The sequence below is a fragment of the Sinocyclocheilus rhinocerous genome, unplaced genomic scaffold, assembly GCF_001515625.1.
Source record: "Sinocyclocheilus rhinocerous isolate Xijiao unplaced genomic scaffold, SAMN03320098_v1.1 scaffold348, whole genome shotgun sequence".
Taxonomy (NCBI): Eukaryota; Metazoa; Chordata; class Actinopteri; order Cypriniformes; family Cyprinidae; genus Sinocyclocheilus; species Sinocyclocheilus rhinocerous.
In genome coordinates this window covers 165,739-170,591 of record NW_015635025.1, presented here as the reverse complement: position 1 = coordinate 170,591, position 4,853 = coordinate 165,739, and the positions used below count along the sequence as shown (strand labels likewise).

General features: G+C 37.9%; 1 long non-coding RNA gene across 1 annotated transcript in view; it reads left to right on the top strand.

The window, feature by feature from the left end:
• Window positions 1-4,490: 4,490 nt before the first annotated feature.
• Window positions 4,491-4,853, top strand: part of LOC107746137 (uncharacterized) — a 4,856-nt gene continuing 4,493 nt past the window's right edge. Inside the window, exon 1 of the long non-coding RNA XR_001640660.1 lies at window positions 4,491-4,502. This is a non-coding gene — a long non-coding RNA (uncharacterized LOC107746137). The remainder of the gene's footprint in view (window positions 4,503-4,853) is intronic.

The following is a 4,853-nucleotide window of genomic DNA, read 5'->3' as shown; positions in this document are numbered from 1 at the left end:
TCCACACACGGTTCGGCACGCGCTAGGACCGCGGTTCAACTTAAATCTGACAACGCATCTGTAATATGGTTTGCTATAAATAACACGTAAAACAAACAGAGTTCGGCCAATATATGTTTCTGTTGATGGATGCGCATTCTGGCTTCCCAATACATTGCAACAACAGCGATGTAAAAAAACGGGGACAAACCATTCACTCTTGTTCAATGCGAATGCTGTATGCTGGAATATGAGCATTTATTCCGTCATTACCCGGGTGCATCACCCTCTCATCCGAAGCGCTTCAGAACGCGCCTCAGAACGCGCGCAAATATTAAGCATCTTGGTAAGTAGGCTATCCTATAGCAGACATAGCCAGCTGAACGTACTGTATCAGTGCATTCTCTTAAAGTGACAGGATGGCTCAGGAGATGAGTCTTTGAGTTTGTAAACATCAACAAGCTAAAAAATAAAACCAAAGTTTTTTTTTATTTAGATAATGTAATCTTGTTAAAATTTATTTCATAAAATTGGTATCGGAAAAAGTATCGTTCAGGAACCGGTATCGAAGTCAAGGTATCGGTATTGAAAATTTTTGAACGATACCCAGCCCTATAAAGAAGTTATCCCGGCTACTAGGCTATCGCATGTGAGGATCCTGCAGCTGGCCGATCGTTTATAGCCTTTTCTCACAGCAGCTAGAATAATTAAATGTATATCATTTTGATGGCGGATTGTAATCCAGAAAGGATTGTGTGTTTATGAAAACATGTGCAGGGCTCGCAAAATCGCTAGCCCGACGTCCCGGGGCTATTGTGTTTTCCAGTCGGGCTACCAAAATGTATCACTGCCCTGCCCGACGGGCTATCTTAAATAGTCAATATAAAATCCCTTCCTTGATTCGCGTTGTTCACTCGCTTGTAGGGGTGAAACGGATCATAGTTTATCATTTACACGCGTTTCTAAGTCTTACCAATTGAAACATTCAGGCGTTTTAAACCATTCATGCGCATTAAGAATTCAGTTCGGTGCTCGCGCGCACACGCTCAAAGCGTGCACATGCAGAGCGGCGTTTCAGGCAGAGCACGAACACAGAATTGATTCCTCTTTCGCTTGAACGGACACATACACGCAAAATTATCTCAAAATAACCATCTCAGCAAGTATTTTCAAGTAAATGAACGTAAACACAAAGGACACCATTTTTAAAATCTGTCTTAAATCTCATTTTGTTAAAAAAAAAATTGTGTGAAAATTTTATTGAGTTGAGTGAATCGTTACATCCCTATATGCTACTAGTTTTTGCTGTGGTATCAAAGTAGTAAATTGTTCTTTAAATAATAAGTGTTACTTAAATAAAAAAGAACCATATTTTTTTTGCTCATCTAAAAAATTATCCGATCTGCGACTCAAAATGTGATATGATAATGTAATATAATCCGAACCGTGAGATTTGTGATCCGTTGCACCCCTACTCTCTTGACTTGTTATTTGAAGAAAAAATACAATATCTTTTATTCGGGCTAGTTAAATTCATTTTTGGGCTACCAAAATCTGAAGAATGCCTGCCCGAAGGGCTACTAGGGATTTTGACGAGCCCTGGTGTGAATGAAATTAAAATTATATTGCAGTTTTAAATGTGCTTCTGATTACAGATAGCCTGGGATTACAAAGATTTGTATTTTAAAGAAAACCAGTTCAAAGGAAGCATAATTTGCTTTTTGGGTTAAAAGAATTTCTTAATATGAAATTCGAATAGTATGACACTTAAGGTTAGACTGTACAGAAATTGAAATCTACACGCTAATACACACTATATACTCATAGTCACGCAATGCTGATGTTGTTAACATTACAAATTTGAGAATAAAGTATATAATAATAATAATAATAATAATAAATAATTTGCACGGTTTGATGTGATATAAGCTAACCGATCTTTAGATTTAATCACCATTGGTAGCGCGATTTATTGTAATGCTTTTTTCCTCAGTTGGTCAGAACAAACGTAGCAGACTTGTTACTTACTTGTTCAGATGGCAATATACGGTGAAAATTCTTATTTGGGTCATATATTCCAAGACGTAGGCTAGAATCTGTGACTGCGAAGTACATTAAATATCCACATCAGTGCAGTGACTGACTGCCACACATACTCTTCAGAACATTACATTCATCCGCGCTGGAGCCGTGCTGGCTCACAACCCACGCAAGGAAATACTTTTTGTACTTAAGTACAATAAATATCACATACTTTAAGACTTCTACTCAAGTAATATTCTAAACGGTGACTTCAACTTCTACCAAAGTCATTTTCTGGTAAGATATCTGTACTTTTACTTGAGTATGGCTTTCAGGTACTTTATACACCACTGACGAGGGACAATTCAAGGCAGGTTTTGCTAAAAAGTTCAAACTCAAGGATGGATCATCCAGCTGCACCTCCAGAAAAATTAAGTCCCACACTTTATATTTCTTATGATTAGGTGCAAATCGCCTTTCCTCTTCCACCGAAGAGAGGGGCGTGATGAGCAGAGCTCATTAGCAGTTAAAGAGACATGCACCGAAATGGGTTGCTATGAACAGAGCGGTTTTTGGTAAAAATGGTGTTATTTTATACGACCACTGAGGAATTTTAACCAAAGTGTGTTGCAGACATTTCATGAAGACCCTAAAGAATCATACCAACTTGTGGAAAATGGGCATCCGATGTCCCCTTTAAGATTTACACAGAGTATTCAAATCGGAGGGCTAAAAGCAGGGTAAAAAACGGCCAGTTATTCATAAGTGCATCTAAGAAAACATCATACAAAGAAAAAAAGCAGTTCATGACCCCTTTAACATCGAATACTCGACTAGGGATGCAGCGATTAACCGGTTTTGCGATTAATCGCGCTTTAAAACGTCACTGTTAATTAATCATAAAAGTTCTGCTAAACCGAGTGTTTCTGTTACACGGAATGGAACTGTGCAGCTTATGCAAAATGGAAACAAAGTTACACTAGCGGTGCACCAGCTTAAAATGACGTGCTTATCAGAGACACGGAGGCTACTACACGCATTAGATTAACTGTGACAGAGGGACCAAACAGCAAAGCTTTATTTCCACCAGAGAAATGCTTGTCGATAGTGTGGGACCATTTTGCGTACACCAAGAATGACCAGGGTGTCATTTAAATATTGCCGTAAAAAAAAAAATGTTTAATGGGACTGAATTTGTATTTAACGAGATTACAATTGAATAAAAACATTAGAAATTGATAATTAGGCTATATAACGTTACATAACGTTTCCTTTCTACGGTTATTCAAACAGCGAATAAATTATATATAGAAAGTGACATTATCACTAACTTTGATCTATAGCAAGTTTAAGCACTCTCAAAAAAACAAAACTATCGTTATAATCACTGAAGCTGTATACACTGTGTGAAATTAATCTCTTACTTACATTGTACGTGCATCTGCGCTTTGCTGTTTATGATGAGAGAATTTGCGGAATTCAGTCAGCGAACGCGCGCGCACTCAAAACTGATTAGTTTCAGCGATGACTCATCTGAACGCCTCTGATTGGCCATTGCATTCCTAAGCTCAACAGAATTGCGTGTGATTGGTTCAAATGCGCAACACTGTAAAAACGCCTCAAATGAAATACGGTGCAACATGAGCAGATCTTAATTTGATGCCACAATCGACACTGTTCATTTTCACTTTGTTAGCAACAGACGTAACAGATTGAATTTGTTTGTGCAGGGGCATTTTTGTCTAATTTAAAGGCATTTTTGCCCCAAATCCCCGCGGCCAGGGGGAGGCTAAGCCCTTTCCCCAGCCTTACACATGCTCCGCCTATGATTAGGGATAATGCACGGCTAGCTGTACACTGAACAATTTTAATGCACGACGTGAAGGCAAGAAAAACCTGACGCGAAGCTACGGCTCGTTAGCTCAGCATTCTGCCCGCTTCAGATCAGAAAGAGATGAAATAGTGCGGTAAGATCACATTTATTGATTTTCTCAGGCCACATGTAAAATCATATGAATTATTATAAAGATTATTAAAATTAATGTGTATGGATGACAGTTGATTACAATAACATTTCTGTTTCAAAAGCCAGCAATAAATAACACTTTAATATCTAAACAGTGTTCATGTGATTTTATACATTAGTAATGTTGTGAGATGAATAAATGCATAATAATCGTAAAACCGTGATTATTCCTCAGACAATAACCGTACCAACAAAATCTATAATCGTTGCATCCCTATACTCGACTAGCTGTTCGAAAACTCACCAACTAGCTGATTTAAAAAAAAAATACAAATAAAAGTAGAAATATAAATAACAATATGTTGTCCCTAGTGTTGAATCATTCACATCACAAGTTACTGCCTATTTATAAGTATACGTAAAGCGTTTTCTATGACACTGTCAGTTGTCTTGACAATAAATCATACTGCAATAATATTCATGTCTTTTGCAACAACAACAAAAAACTATATGGCCAGTTTTTCTTTCATTTGCAGTTAATGTCACACATTATTACTGTATTGTCAAAAACACACTGATCCTCATCGCACCTAATTGGGAACTTGTTGACTGGCACAAAGACAGGTGTCAGAGATTGAAAGTTGTGTGAGGAGAAAAGATACTTCAGTCACAACAACATAAAGTGGTTTGTGAGTCAAACAGGGCCCGGTCACATGTTACACTGATATGAGCTGAAGCCAGGGAGGGATTCAGTCTTATCTGAGCACACGTTTATATCACATGACCCACGGGACGGAAGGAGTTAACTCCAAACCAATGGTTAAAAGTTAAGTCTGAAACAGTCTACAACAGACACATTAGTGTAGCTACATACTCAACAAGTCAG